Source organism: Phalacrocorax aristotelis, chromosome 14 (assembly GCF_949628215.1).
Source record: "Phalacrocorax aristotelis chromosome 14, bGulAri2.1, whole genome shotgun sequence".
Lineage (NCBI taxonomy): Eukaryota > Metazoa > Chordata > Aves > Suliformes > Phalacrocoracidae > Phalacrocorax > Phalacrocorax aristotelis.
In genome coordinates this window covers 3,960,855-3,977,196 of record NC_134289.1, presented here as the reverse complement: position 1 = coordinate 3,977,196, position 16,342 = coordinate 3,960,855, and the positions used below count along the sequence as shown (strand labels likewise).

The window sequence follows — 16,342 nt, the reverse complement described above, 5'->3', positions numbered from 1 at the left end:
CACCCCCTCTGCTTCCCCCGCCACGAGCCCTCGCAGCATCACAGCAGACGGAGCACACACGCAGCCCCCAGAGGCGAATGCCATGCCTCCCATGCTCGCCTGGCTTGGGGCTGACCGCATCCGTGCGGACGGGAAGGGGTGTCTCAGCCCCTCCACCCCCTCTCCCCTCTGTTTCAGAAGCTGTAAGTAGAAAAAGGGACAAGGCTGTGATTATTATTCGAGGTTTCAAAACCAGGAGGGATGGGGGAGGCTAGAAAATGTCACAGGCTTCTTGCGGACGTGACACAAGCTGGCTTGTGGGCAAATTAACACAACCGGGAGAATTTGCTCGGGCTCATCAGGGTAATGAAATGTGATATCCACTGGAGAAAGCGGGGACAGGGACACGCTCCACTCTGCTGTAGCAGCGATGCCCTTTAGACAAAAGACTCCCTGGTGAAATGCAAAACAACTCTGGGATGGAGTGTATTCAAACAGGATCCAAGGACAGCAAACCCATAACCACGTAAATAGATCCCTCCTGCTTATTCTGTGCTGCATGGGGACACGTCAACATGTATTTCGGGAAGGGAATGCTCAGAAAAGACTGTCATTTTTCTTTTTTCCTGTTGCCTGCTCTAACAGTCCTATTATTCATGGTCCAGAAAAAAAGGTCTCACCCCAAAAAACTTCGCTGACTACATCTACTGGCCATATACATCAGCCGCAGGTTCAGGATTGACTTACAGCAACTGCTGCACCCTGCAGGGAGGCAAATTAACTTAGCAAACAATTCTTCCCATCTAGACACCTCTTTTCTCCTGCAGATCGGTCCTAACCCGCCAGCACTCCTCTCCTGCGAAGGCATATCAATTCCACCTCTTCTTAAACAGACTTGTTCAAGACTTCTGGCTGTTAGGATGGTCTATGTCATCTTAAGACCACGGGGCAGCACACCTAGCACACCCTGACCAAGACTGCCGGTCTCATCTCTTCAGACATGCTTTTTGGTGGTGTGACTAGTTCTCATGCCATCGCACACCCTCCTAACAGCTCCCTGCTCGCGTGACCCTCTCCAGGCCTGCAGACGAAGGCTTGCCTGCTGACCTATTACGGTCTTTCTGCAAATTAACTTTATTTCCGGGCCCTCTGCCCTTGGATGTACCTCCCCTTCTTCTGTCTTTAGATTTCAGATTGATTTTTGCGTAAGTGGGGCTCCCAGAAAGCTCTTTTCAGAGGAACTTTAAGGAGGTCCTAGGAAAGGTTCTCCAAAACAGTAACTCCTCTTATCCTAACATCGTTTGGGCATTATACACACGTTATTAAGCATACAACCAGAGTAGGAAAATACCCACTGCCACAGGCATAAACACTACCTGAGAGCTCCTCTACATGAGTCTGGTGTAGCTCTGAGTAAAAGGGAGACACCAGTCCCAGGGAGAGGAAAAAACAGAGATCACAGCTTTAACTTTACATTTCACACCTTCCCTCGCAGAGGAAGTGCTGCATTAAGATGTTGGGTGAAGCTTAACACATCCCACATTCCCACCTCGGTTCGAAACATGTAGCCCTCCATTATAGAATCCCAAATCGTGCTCGGGTAGGTCAAAATAAGGCTATTCGTTTGTTAAATCATTTCTTTGGTGCTGTTTGGACTTGAATTAATTTTAGTACATACCTATCCAAAGATGCCAACACTTGTCCATCCAGAACTGGGCTGTCATGACACCATGACGCTGGCTTGCTCTGACACAGTCGGCCTCAAAACCACCTCTTGGACATTGACACCAACAACAAACAGACATTTGTTTCTTCATACAGTTTGTTTTGGGGTTTTCTTAAGTACTTTAAAAAGGCTGTGGGGAAAATGTTGACTTTGCAAAGAAAGTTTCTATGCGAAGCAATTCATCTCGCACGTGGCAACTTAATTTAGATATGTGTTTTAAGAACGCTTCTCCAGGCATCAGGCAGCTAAGCTTTGGGAAGTTACATAAATCAATACATTTACATTTGTATGCGCTAACAAGAAATGAATGCCTCTTTCCCTTCCAGTTAGCATTTCTGTGTGTCACGGGTGCTGCTCCCTCTCTCCACCTTTTCCACTGTCTTCAGGATATGACCACAGAAATTGTCATATTGAATTACACTGATAACCCGTCCAATTTAATGCCCTTTCTAAAATAATACACCACACCAGCTGCTACAGAGGAACATTTAACACTCCTTATAATTGACAATGATGGAACAGCACCACCACGAGGGACGTATTTCCTTTGCATTAGGGGACCCTCTCTTTTCCTTAAGCATTTTGTCATGTATATTTTTATTCTTGCTCGCGTACCTGTGACTATTATACTCTGAGAAAATCTGCTACGGTTTTTTTTTGGGGGGGGGGGGACGGGGGGACGGACACTCAGCAGGATCTTCTGGCAAGGAGTTTTGCAGGTTAGCGTGTTAATTGGGTGTACAGCATAGACTCCTGCATTGCTGCTCAGTCACAAGTGGCCACCTCTTACATCTCCTAGGAAGGGCTACCAGAGGGTACAGGCTGACTTGCTGTGTCATTCAGTAACCTGCATGCCTTGGTTACTTCTTTCTCTCCTGCAAACGGAAACAGTCCTAACAATTAACACAACCTCAGAAAGCACAGCTTTAAAAAAAATGTGGCACTCTAAAGCAGGGAAGCCTTCCCTTGCCTCTAATCACTGTCAGAGCCTATCTTCCAAAACCTTCTGCTTGTGCTGGATCGCCCTTCCTGCCTACTGCTCCAGGCAACGCGCCAGCTCCCACAGATACCTCCATGAATGGCTTCAAGACCTCTTTCCACCCTGCCGCAAGCAAAGGACGACCTGGGCTAGATTCAGCCCAGCTGGAAGTCTTCCTCCTACAGGAGATACACGCACTGGGCACGCATACAGCCCCGTGCCTCAGATGAACAAAAGACGTGGCTAATTGGATGTTGCAGCACTCCCATGGCAAGGAAGGGACGGGGTTGGGCTGGCTTGCAGAGTTCAGCTTTCTTCCTCGACAGGGAAATTTGCAGCGTAATTAAAATGAAATGTTGGTGTCTGTGTTGCACATTGAAATATTGATGGAGGGAGGCATAAAGCATTTTATGAATGCATGCTTCCATTTTGTGATTTACTGCCCCCCAAAAACTGTTTTCACAGAACGTACTTGGGAAGAAAAGGGGAGAGATGAAAGACCAATAGTGGTTTTATCGCTGCAGAAAGAGAACAGAATTAGACAAAGTTAAATACAATGTATTGAAAGATAGGCTTCGGCTCTGAACGTCAAATACAGCAGGAGCTCCCTCACACCTGGAAAGGGTCCATTGAAATCCATGGAGGTTTTTTCCCTTTCCTTGTGCCACACCACCTAATGCTGGGAAGGGGCTACGCTGCTTTTAGCTACAGTTAAAAAAAAAAAAAAAAGAGGTCAAGCCCCTATTTATAACAAGGCTTGGAGTAAAGTACTCACAGCTGTGTGAGAAGACACACAGGTAGGACTTACCATCACCTGCATTTACTGTGTCTTTATTACCCAGCCCCACCAAGTACAGTTTGGCCAAATGGAAGTCTGACCCCATCCTTACTTCAAAAGAGGGAAAGGAAATTTTCAGAGAGTTCTTTAATTAATGACTTAATTACAGCACAGATTAAGATGAGGCCTTTGCTGTAGCAAGGGTAGCAGCTAATTCTGCCTGGAGTTTATTTGCCACAGAAATGAGTGGCAAATTTGCCTCCAGGATGAGTGAAATCCCAATTCTTAGCCAAAGGTGAAACCTCAGCATCCACAAACCTCAGGCAAGGGGAATGCAGAACAGCAGGTTACCGACACAGCAACCAGCTCCAAAGAGGGCGAAGGAAACCTTGCCGGGATCCAGGAGGGCAGTTTAAAATATATAGTTTCACCTCACTCGGTCACTACTGTTTTTCCTCTTTCACAGAATCATTAAGGTTGGAAAAGGCCTCTAGGATCATCAAGTCCAACCGCCAACCCAACACTGCCATGTCTCCTAAACCATGCCCTGAAGTGCCACGTCCACACGTTTTTTGAACACCACTTGCTCTGCCAACTCAATTAATGAACCGCAGTAAGCAGTCAGAAGTTGGAGAAAACATTATTAGCCAGGCAGGCGCCCAACCCACAACCCAGCCATCCACGCTGCCCACTGCGAGCCCCCTCCTGCCATTCCCCAACCCTGACTTCTCCTTTTGTTCCCTCCTGTCCCTCGCCTCTGCTCCTTACAAGCAGGTTAAAGCAGGAGAAAGGAGTTGCTGGCCCCATATTTGGGCTGGAAAAGGGCTGTGCCGAGGCAAGGCTGTGTTTGCACCCCAGGGTAAGCCCCCCTCAGCACTACACATCCCTTGTTTTGGCACTAAACTCACAAGCAACTTTCTCTCTCCTTTCATCAAACCCTGCAAGCAGATGGGGCTTCAAATTTGCCGGCTGTTTTCCCAGAGGGTGGTAGAAACACTAGCCTCATTCCCCAGAACTGCCCTTGTTTCAGAGTTTGCACTGCTCACTGCAGGCTGCGAGTGAAGCAGCAGGGATGCACACGGACGTCCCATTTACGAGGCAGCCGTGGGGCTATCGGGGCAGCTCTGCAATGGCAGGGAAGGCTGGCAGGTCTCCACTAAAGCACACAGAGCTGGGAGAAGCTCACACCTTTTCCCCCCTCAGTGTCCCTGACCTCCTCCTTTCTTCACCAACCCTACCGAAAGGGAGCAACTTGTGCACTCCAAGCTGGCTAAGACAGTCACAACCACGTTACAAGGATATATTGCAACATTTTACTCCAGACCAACCAAACGGCAATGTTTTCAAATGCACAGCAAAATAGTGTCCCCCAAATTCCAAGCTGAGGACACACAAATTGAGCATGGCTCTCCAAGCTGACCCACACACCTCAGATGGATGATTTGCATTGCACATACACAGAAGCACTTGAATCTACAGGCTGGCACTCAATCTGCCCAATCCCAGGCTCCTTGCTCCTGGTCCCAGCCACTGTCAGGTCCAGCTGGGGTCATGGACAGACCCTCATGAAGCAGTCTGATGCCCCCAGGATCTGAATCATCCCTTGAGATTCATTCAAGCTGCCTCTCTTAACCACAAGGTGAGATTAGGTACCCAGATGCTTCATTTCAGGGTCTATGCTGGCTTGGGCTTAGCCCAGCTCTTGGTGCTACTCCACTTGCAGATGGAGGCGTAATCTTGCTTCACTTCTTTTAATTACTATGTGTTCAAAAAATGAAGTTTGTCTCATTGGAGTTCAAATGTAAATTTTCTACCTCCACAGCTTCCAAGTTTCGTTTCCTTTGGTAAGCCCAAGAACTTGGCATTCTGAGCCAACATGAAAATATTAAATTTTGACTGTATCTTCAAATTCAACCATTTACGTGTACAGTTTTGAACCCCTAGTACAAAGCAGCTGTTGTCGCAGAAGCATACTATAAGCTGAGGCAGAAGAGGCAAAAAACCAGAGGCAAACCCACCCTGGCTGATTATTCAAGGCTTGCTGGTTAGAAGAGTCCTTACTCTTCTGAATAAAATACATTTCATTTTAAGGTTTGATTCTGTTTTAACATAGAGAGATGGGATTTATACAACAGAGCAACTTTTTTGCAAGATGAATTTTTATATTCCATGTTCTCTTTACAAGTAATTCACTCACTGCAGTGCAACAAAATGCTTTTTGAAGTCCCTCAATTTACCATTTACTCAGCAGAAAATATCAGCAAGAGAGGTCTGCAGAAAGTTAAACACATGCACACATTGAGAAAAACAGTAATGATAGATACCGCTCAATGAAATTTTATGTAACCAATAGCTGTTTGATGGATATGTGATTTAAAGGTTGCATTAAATATCTGAAGCTTTAACTAATCACTGTATAAATAACACAGCGGTGGCTTCGAGCAAACAACTGATAGAAGGAATCTTGACAGATACACGCACGTATCAACAGAGGTGGCTCCGAGTAAGTTCTACAGGAAGAGGAGAAAAGATCATCCCAGAAATACTATTGGAAAAAACAGAGAGGACACACAAACACTCAAGCAGTGCCTATGCATAGTGGCCTGGGAGGAGCACGCTGTAAGAATAACGACTGCTGTTCATCTCTGGTACCCACAGTGCAGGAGGGAACAAGGCCTGGAGAGGTCTGCGGGATGCAGTGCAATTATCTACTGCATGATCCCTCCCTGGGCCACAGTATCGATGCTAGAGAAGGTCAAAGGAGCACGCAAAAATTTCCTTGTGCTCAAAATGTACCTTTTTGGTGCTCTGCCTCATGAGACTTCCAGAAGTCTCTGGGAGCTCTCACTTTTAGCCTGATGAAACACCTTGAGCCCAGAAAATCCCCTCACAGCTCACCCCATAAGCACCACAGCTAAGTACAAGCCCTCTCCTCTTGGCTTGACAAGCCTCACGCAAAGCCTGCTTTGCATTTCTGTGGTTCTTATTGAAAAGAGACAGGTAGGTGCTCCCTGCCCCACAGACCACCGCCATATGGGATGGCCAAATGGGTCTTTGGGCAGCACAGAGTACACCTCTGCATTATGTACAACACGTGATGGGAGTAGCAAAGCTGCTCAGCCAGCTCAATTCTTCAATGTTTGGCCTCTATCCTCTTCTTTCTCCCCAACCACCAGCAAAGGACATGCTTTAGGAAAAAGCACTAGACAATAGGGGCCAAACCCACCACCCCCATGGCATTCATGGATTGGAGGCCCACATCATATAATCCAAGAGCAGGGGACAAACTTCAGCATCTCAGGAGGCCTCTTTGAGTCCTTTCAGTTCTTTAATCTAAATCATGTTAATCTGACAAAAGGAGGAATTTCTTCAGGCCAGATTCAACTGGCAGGAAGGACATGACATGACTTCCCAACATGACTGAATATTTGTCACGTCACACCAGTGTTCAGGAAATAACCTCGCAGGCGAGGGAGGACAGCGATGCCCTCTCATTCTGGAGAGCAAGGTTGAGCACGCCGCCGCAGCTTCTCATCGCTTCCAAGAAAACACCGGATGTTCAGCGAGGTCAGGAAACACTTCCAAGAAGTGTAACTCCTCCTTCCTGGTTTTGAGGTTGTGCACGGAATTTTGGCCAATTTAGGGTTATCTGTGTGCAGATGCAGCTACACCATTGGCAAAGTTAATTTTCAGTATGGAGGAGGGTAATTCAGACATCGATAAGTATTGATCTTCACTTTCTTTCCTTCGTGACCTGAGAGACAGTCTCAGATTACTTACAAAATGAGGATAATCATACATTATTTATCTACCTTTAAAGAGGATCCTGTCCACTTTTTTCCTAAGGATAATCACTTGGGATAAGGCGAAGAGCTGAAGTTACTGCCCATCTTCTCCTTTAACCAACATACAAGGGATGGGGAGAGTAAAGAAAGAAAAATATCAGCAAGGTCAGTTTTCACTGGGATGAGGAAGGGACTAGACAGGGAACTGCCCTTTTACTGTCACTTTTGGCTCCTGTTCTCGACATGAAAATCTAAGAGCTAATGAAGATAGATGGGCTCATCCATGCTGTTGGGGTCTGGATACTGATGAAAATTATTTAATGGTCAAGAGCCATCACGGGGTGCATTGATTAATTAGCAGAGCTAGGAGGTGAGTGACTCTACCAGCACAGCAGCTGCTAATAATAGAGCCACGATGGGTCAGGGATCATATCCAAAAGAAAGATGAGGCAACTGTAGGCTCGCAGCTCACCTTCACTGCAAGCAACAGAGGCAGAAATTCTTCCAGAGGGCTTGTTTGCATCTCCCACCTCCTGCTAGGAAGGTATGTGTCCAGGATAAGTTGCTACAGGGCCAGGTGCCCTCGGGAAGGAACAGTGCCCTGGGGATGGAGGTGGCCCCTCTCCATCGACCCAAGAGCACAGCTGCAGATTGACGATGGGGAAGGCCTGCAGATGGGTGTCCTGTTTCTCAAAGGACCTGCTGTTTTAAGCATGCTTTTTCCCTTTCTGCAAGGGGACCTGCAACCCTTTCAGACCTGCCCAAGAAACCTCAGCACAGCCTCCCAATACAACAATTTTCTGCCTTCTGAGGATACAAACTTCCGCTGAGAATTGGGTCCTTAACACCTCTGAGGTCTTGATTTCTCCTTGCCTCAGTTTCTTACCCGTAGAAGTAAAAACTCCCCCATCCATTTTTCAAGCATAACCTACCCAGAGCACAAAATCTCTCCCTGTGTGTGTACAAGGCCTGAGAAAAAAAACCAAACAAGAAAACCCAAGCCCAAACTACCACACACACAACAAGAAGCTTGTTCTGAGGCTTTTCTACACTACTGGAAAACAAACTAAAAAAAGAATTAACAAAAGTGACTCCTGGGAGAGGAGAGCTGCACTTAAGATAAGCTTCCCAGGTGTCTGGAGGAGTGCAGGGGAATGATGATGAAATAGCTATATCATATACACACACATTTGTTAGAGCACATCCTGACACAGCTGGGAGACACTGACAGCTCTGCAGAGTAAGACTAATTTCCAAGCACTGAAAATCATCCTGGTGGAAGGCTTAGGAGTAAAAATTATCCAGCCAATCTAACAGAGTGGTCATAATTTCGGCGTCTAACATCTCAGTAAATGCCTGAGCCACAAATTATCATTCTGCATCAGCAGAAAGCAGAGATCTTAATGCTTTTTGTTGACATGGCAGACTTGATCACTGGCTATAGTGATCTGGAAAATAAGACAGGTGCTTTTTGCACCATGCTTACTGCCAATGAAGATACAGGCACAGGGCAAAGAGGGGGAAGATCCCAGCCTGGCCTCCAGTTTGTTAAAGTTTCTAAAGCTCTAAAATACCCTTTCTGGGATTCTGTAAGGAAAAAAAAGAAAAAGCAATTCCATCCTCTAAAGCAGAGCTAAACCTTCTAGTGGTGTAAATGAAAGAAGTGAAATAAAAAACAGTATATTATTTCTTCCTCCTAAAAACGTGGAGCAGATCTCAGGTCGCCTCTCAAATTTCATTAGAAGGTGGTACCACAACGACAGTAAAAAAAAAAACCTTCTACCCTACTCGTCCCTTTTGTCAGTGAACTGCCTGCAAAGCGTGACCCAGAACCACAGCAGCTACGGTCTGACTGGTCTGGTTCATAGCCCATAACACAAGTATTTTACAGCATTACTTAATGAAAGCTATGCTCCACCAAGGCAAACGGGAGCATTAAGCTGCAGCCCACAGCCAGGCTCCAGAAGGAACAATTCAGATGCCAAATTCTATTGTGTAGATGGGGTAGGTAAGACGCAACTGATTTCTCACCAGATGGGCGCTCAGCTCCTGCCACCAAAAGCCATACCTGTGCACTGGAGAGCTGCAGTGGCACCAGGAGGGTACCCAAAAATGCAGGTGCTTTTTAACAAAAAAAAAAAAAAATCAGTCCTCCCTCCCTCTTTATGCTGAATTTGATAGCAAAAGCAAGACTGGATACCCAAGTATCTATTGGGGTGAGGTACATCCAAATACTTCATGGCCTATCCCCGCTGATTTAAGACACCTGTCAGACCTATAAACCACTAGTTACCTGCTTAAGAAGGCAGATCAGCTGCATTCACCAGGCATGAGTGAACCAGCTTCACCTGCTCAATTGTGCATCAGAAGAGACAGCTGTGTTATCACAGAACTCGTGGCCATGCAGACCTCAAGGGCAGGCTCAAGTCTGCAGCACCACCACAGTATCTGTATTTATTTACATGCTGGGCACTCATTGTAAACTGCTGATCAATAGACAGCTCCTGGAGAGAAACCCTCTCTTTGCTGAGTGATGTTGCTGCTGCTGCACAGAGGCTGCTTTTTGATCCTGCCAACTTAAATCCTTGCTGCCACGGTAGACAATATCACATCTCCCGGTTGCACTGGAACTGTTGGTCCTTTTTATTAACAGAACTTGCTTGATCCAGGAATAGGAGTTTGGGGAGAAGAATCCTGTTTTCTCCCCCCTTTTCTTCTGCCCTTGGCCACCAGGTCTGTTCCTTTCCCAACTGCACTTCAATCAACTGTTTCTTTTTCATTTGATTTACAGGCAGTTTATCCAAAGCTGTAGCCACCACATTGGCTGAGAGGGGAAAGCACCAGCAGATGAGCTCTCCTGAGCCTTATGATATCAGAAGCAGATTCCCCAATATACCCTTGCATTGCAAACCCTCCCATCCCGTGAACATTGTCTCCCCATTGTGGGGCGCAGTACTGCTCCTCACCTTCCTTTTATGTGACCAGAGTGAGGACCAAGCTCTCACAAGGACCCTCTGGAGGGCTCACGGTTCAGAGCAGTCCTACAAGATATCCTCCTTCCGGAAGAAATCAGGTCTCTTTTCCAGCACTACAATACTGTCACCAACATCTTAGCTCTCCTTGGTGCCTCAAGACGACAGCAGCAGGACCTGGTGAAAGCTATCTTGCCACAGGACGTTAGGTCTGAGATAACACAGGGAAGCTAGTGCCACCAAGCAATGTCCCCCAGGAGTTCACAGCACCAGTGACTTTCCGCTTCAGGTCAAAAACAACCACGTTCCTTTCTCCTTCCTCCGCACCAGCTTCAACATTTCACCTTTGCTAGGTCATAAACCCAGCCTACACCAAATAGCAACTTCCAAGCCCAGTGCAGGGTATTACTCAGACAACCTCCAACAGCACCTTAGAGGAATGCAAGCAGAGGTGTAAGAGCTGAGGCAAACCACTAAAAGTAACAGATCCCTCCTTTTGAGCCCAAAACCCCTCCAAGATCCTGCTGTCACGGGACGGGGTAGAGGTAGGTGGAATTAAACACGGCTCCATTTTGCTGTAGCACATCAGCAGACTTCCAGCTCAGGCTGTGAATCAATGACAGTTTGTAGTATTTCATCTCTCCCCCTCCTTGCCATGCCTGCCACAAGAACTCTTTATCCTCAGACTTTGAAGCGAGTAGCTACGTTATTTAATTTGCCAGCCCCATCGGGTGAGGCAGAGTGGCATTTTGGTTTTTTAGGATTGCTGTGTGCACAGTTTTCCCGTTAATTTTTATCCTGCTTTGAACAAACAGTGCAGACAGCATGGTCCGGTGGTCATTCGCACTAATAGCAAGAACAAGGAAAGCAGATTAATTCCGTTTGCAAGAAGCAGTACAAAGTCATTAAGCTGGGCAGAAATAGAGGTAGTAATATAAATAAGTAGCCTCAAAACAGTATGCTTAATGCTTACAAGGATAAAAAAAAAAAGAGCTCTACACCTGACATGAATTTCACACACAAGTTTCTGCTATTAGATTCTGCACAAAAAAATATATGCAAAACTGGCCAATGTATCTCCAGCAGCTCTCCCTACACCACGCTCCATGCCTGGTTTTGCCCAAAATTTACCAGTTGATGCTTGGTATTAACCCATTGCTTCCATCAATGTGATACACTTCACCCAGCTCACCTACTGCCCTTCTGGGAAGGCTGGAGATGAAGCTGAGCGCCCACTGAGTGCCCAAACAGACTCCCACAGACCATATGCGAGGGACAGGCATGCCCAGCAGGGGACCGTTTATCACCAAAAAAAGAAAAAACATTCCCTCTGCTCTCTTAGCCCTCATCTGAGAAAAAAAAAAATACTATGAAATATCTCCCAAAGGCAAATCTGGGAAATAAAATTGACAGCTCTACTGTAAAGCAAAGCTCCTGGAGTTGGCCACTGTGCCCTCTACCAGCCTTCCCATGTGCCACAGCCCATAAGGTACCCGCCTCCGTCTCCAAGAAAATCGCTGCCTTAGCACATTTTTTTCCTCCACTCAGCTATCATCATCTCCTGTACATTACAGCCACTCTTTCCTTCTAAAGCAGCCACACGCGCTAAATATCTCACTAACCTCTGAGCTACTGTTTTCAACTCGGTTGGCTTTGAAGCCTGTGGTTTCTAGTTCCAATCGAAGAAGAGCTTGTATGCCCAAAAGCCTGTCTACCTTCTCTAATCCCACCTTCTAATCCTGCCCAATAAAAGGTCTGCACTGACAGATCTGGCCTTTACATCCACACCCAGGGTCCCTCTCCTGTCCCTACCGCAGGGCAGCTACTGCAGGAGCTGCAATTGGGAACCTGGAAATAAAACCCAAGGACTTCCAGGACTTGAAAACAGCAATGGTAACCAAAGACCTCTAGCAGTCTGGCTGGAGAGGCATCCTCAATGCTCACTTATCTACAGGGAAGCACATCCCAGGAGTGGCACCGATGCTTTGGTGCACACCAAAGGAGCTGGAGGTGCTTCTCATGAGAAACAATTTGGTCATGAAGGTCCAGCTGAAGACCCACTTTGCTGAAGATAGCCACTCTTTAGCAGAGCTAATAATATCAACAATCACTCCTGGTTTTTGGATCAGAAGGGTTTCTGAGAGCCCCAACTCTGTGCCCTCCTGCCAGGGGCTGCAGTTTCAGGGAGCAATGCCTTTTCTCAGCATTTTCCTGACCCCTAGTGACAAGACATGGCTGTACAGCGGCCGCTTAACATGCGGCGCCCAACTCTCCCCACATAAACAACGAACAAAACTCTAAGATGGGAGAAAGGTTTCCAGATCTGTCAAGACACCTGCCCTCTGCAACCCCTGCAAATTTGCCAGTAAATCCAACCTGTTTAGCAAAGAAACTCAAATTTGGACTGAAAGTCAGGAAATGAGCTGAATACAAGAAGTTTCCCTTGCACCAAGAGGCCGAGTTACATGATTAATCCATCAGCAGCCTGACAAAGCAAGGGGTGGAGAGGAGGCAGTTTTGATGTATTACCTTCCCCCAGGGCAAACGCATCCTGTGTGGGGAACGGAGAGGCCTTGGCACGGCAAACTGCATGATCTCACCGCCGTCCACCACAGACGATGGAGCAAACTCCTGGAGACCTTGAGGACAAGACTTGTGACACAGGAGTTACCTGCCAGGGCATATGGCTCTTGTTTTCATCATGCTACTCGGTTTCAAGGACAAACACAGGGTCAAAGCAGGATTATTCTGGCTCAGTTCTGAGTTTTCAAATTGAATCCATGACAGGCTTCTCTGTGCATCGGCTAGCAATGGGTTGTCTCTTCCACTGGAGAAGGCATCCGTGGCAATGTGTGCTCAGGTTTGCATCACCTTCCCCCTCTGGGAAACATCCCTTCAATGCAAAATGTCTTAACTCCCAGATGCTATAATATTCCACCGTCTTGCACACAGTTGTCTCCCACTTTGGTATTCATGTTTTCTATGCAATAGAAGTGGTTATGCCACTTTTATTGCCATTTTTTTTCAATCTAGCCTTCTCCAGTGGTATCGGCACACTGCCTGACATCAAGGCCCTTTACCTAAAGCACCATGTGAGCTGACCAGAGAGGCCCCCATTTGTACCAGCCTCCAAGTTATTTTTTTCCTTGTGCTGAGGCCAATTCCCACCCTCATTGACTTTGATAAATCAACACTACAAGAAGTAGTCTCACACAGGAATAATTAACAATTCATCTCTATTTATTGGGCCTTTTTGTCAGCTTAAACTTGTCACAACTGCCATAAATCCCCTCCAGTGCTAAACTCCTTAATTAAATCTATTGTGCCACACGAGCAATGCTTCAGATACCAGCAGAGTAGTCAATGATGAAAGAGCTTGGCTCACCCTGACTTCAAACACACTTCGGGGGCTGAGGCTCACCAGGGGATTGCAACCCTTGTCCCAAGATGCTCACTCAAAAGTCACTAACATGGATGCAAACTCTGAAAATGTATTCCTGCTAAACTGCTGAGGCACAGCATTAAAAGGTACGTTAAAAGGAGTGTGGCCAGCAGGGCAAGGGAGGCTGTCCTCCCCCTCTACTCCACCCTAGTGAGGCCGCATCTGCAGTGCTGCATCCAGTTCTGGGCTCCCCAGTTCAAGAAAGACAGGGAACTACTGTTCCAGCAGGGAGCTATGAAGATGGTCAGGGGACTGGAGCATCTCCCTTGTGAGGAAAGGCTGAGAGATCAGGGTCTGTTCAGCCTGGAGAAGACAAGACTGGGGGGGGATCTCATCAATGCCTATAAATATCTGAAGGGTGGGTGTCAGGGGGATGGGGCTGGACTCTTTTCAGTGGTGCCCAACGCCAGGCCAAGGGGCCACGGGCACAAGCTGGAACATGGGAGGTTCCACCTGAACATGAGGACAAACCCCTTCCCTGTGCGGGTGCCAGAGCAGGGGCACAGGCTGCCCAGAGAGGCTGTGGGGTCCCTTCCCTGGAGACATTCACCCCCCGCCTGGACGCGGCCCTGTGCCCCCTGCTCTGGGGGTGCCTGCTCAAGCGGGGGGTGGGATGGGGTGAGCTCCAGAGGGCCCTGCCAACCCCCACCAGTCTGATTCTGTGCAGCTGGTTAATTATTTCCCTGCTGACTAAGCAGTTGCTCCCCCTGCCCACAACACATGAGTTTCAGTCTCATCACAGGAGCAACTCAAAGCTATAAACACACAGACAATTCAGTACCCACCAGGCAAAAATCTGTTCCCCCATCTCATGGGTGGCCAACAGACCTCCTGCCCCCTTTCAGGATAAAGAGGTGAAGCAGAGCCAGTCCTTCTCCCTCCCGAAGGGTGGGAAGAAGGAACAGCAGGTGGTGCCAGACCTGAAGAGCCTAGCAGGTGAAGCAAACTAACAGCACACTCAGGATTTTCTGAAGGCCTTCTCTAAGGAGCAAGAACATCCTGACACAGGGTCTATTCCACACCCTGTCTCCAGCTGCACCCAGAAGCAGACCTCAGAAATGCAAGAACAGAGTAAGCACAAATGAAGCTTTTCCCTTTACCTAGTTTCAGCCCAGGAGATCTTCACGTGATGTGTGTTTTCTATTTCGTCACCCCAACCGGGTCCCTCCCAGACATGACAGACAAACCCCTCCCATGCAGTGCTGGAAGGACACCTACCCTATTGTTCCAAAGTACGATATAAAACAAACACCCGGCCCTGTAACAGCACCTTGCTTGAGATAAAGATTCTGTCTCCCAGTGCCATCAGCAACCATCCAGCTGCTGAGCCAGCAGCTCTGCTAAAAGCCTGTCCGATGCAAACTTGCACTGCAGCAAACAAGGTGGCAGAAGCCACCGCTTTCTTTGTGGGTTAATCCCGTTTGCCCCGTGAGAGGGCCCAAGATGCAAGGTCAGAATGAATTTACCGTGACTTGAACTGTGCTAATGCTAAACCCATGGGTCATCGGTTCCCGAGGGACGCCTGAAAAGCACACCTGCAGGAAGATGGCACTGAGCACATTTTTAATACTGTTAAGTGAGGAGGCAGCACAGACCGTGGGGGAAAAAAAAAAAATAGAAAATTAAAAAAAAAATCAAACCATGGGCAGAGAGGAGCCCAACACCCCAAAAAAGCTACTTGCTGCTGGGTTGCAGAGTCCTAAGCTCCTGCAAGGAGCTTCCCTCTCCTGAAAGCAGCAAGGATCATGCTCTCCACAACTCTTGTGTGATTGCAAGCAGCCACACACTGCAGCCAACACTCTCAGAGAAGGAAACTAGCATCCCTCTTCACTCAAAGAGACCATGACAATGTTTCAGGGAATGTAAAACGAGAAAGGGGAGGAATTCAAAAAGTAAATCTTGAATTGGGAGATAATACATGGATCTCAACCAAAGCAGCTTTCAGGGTCAAGTATGCTTTGTTAAAAAAGTATTGACAAAATAAAAATAACGGTAGGTGAGCGATATGAGAGCTCCCTCTGAACAGGCAGAAGCAATGCGTGCATGCGGGTTTAGCTGCCATTGACCTAGCCCAAAGCAGCACAGCTCTAAACTAGGCAAATACCTGTCGCCAGTAAACATGCCTGCCCCTTGCACGGGGCTGCAAACTGCTCTGAGCAAACACCTTGCCCCACATAACTCAATCATCAAAAGCAAATCTAAAGGGTCCTGTCTCAAAAAGAAAAATTAAGGCTGTGCAGAGGGGGACTTCCATGCACTTAGGGGCTCAGGAGTCAACCAAAGGATCCCTCTGGCCACAATTTCACACCATAGACCGAGGAAAATCACAACCGCCCTGTTGACACTTTTCAGTCAAAGCACAGCCCTCTGCAAGAGATCTCTCACATGTAAGGTTGGCAGTTAAGGCTTGATTTATACCCTAGAAGAGAAAATGTCATTACAAAGGAGCTGGGTAATCAGTAGGCGCACTATAATTAACTGTTTTTCTCCTGATGTTCTCCAGCCACAGAAATTCTCACCCTTAATGAGCCGAGGTGTCTGTCAGTTGCTCTGTACTGGCAGCACACATATTGGCAAGGTAAACAGGATCCACTTCCAGCTGTGCTAGAACAAAATCCAGAGGGAAAGCAGGGTACCATAAGAGATGGGGTATTTGCTTCCTCCCCATCTCCAAATGCACC

The 16,342-nt window shown here is 47.3% G+C and overlaps 1 long non-coding RNA gene across 1 annotated transcript in view; it reads right to left on the bottom strand.

The window, feature by feature from the left end:
- LOC142064559 (uncharacterized) overlaps positions 1-15,071 on the bottom strand; it is a 200,819-nt gene extending 185,748 nt beyond the window's left edge. Inside the window, exon 1 of the long non-coding RNA XR_012663151.1 lies at positions 14,762-15,071. This is a non-coding gene — a long non-coding RNA (uncharacterized LOC142064559). The remainder of the gene's footprint in view (positions 1-14,761) is intronic.
- Positions 15,072-16,342: the final 1,271 nt, after the last annotated feature.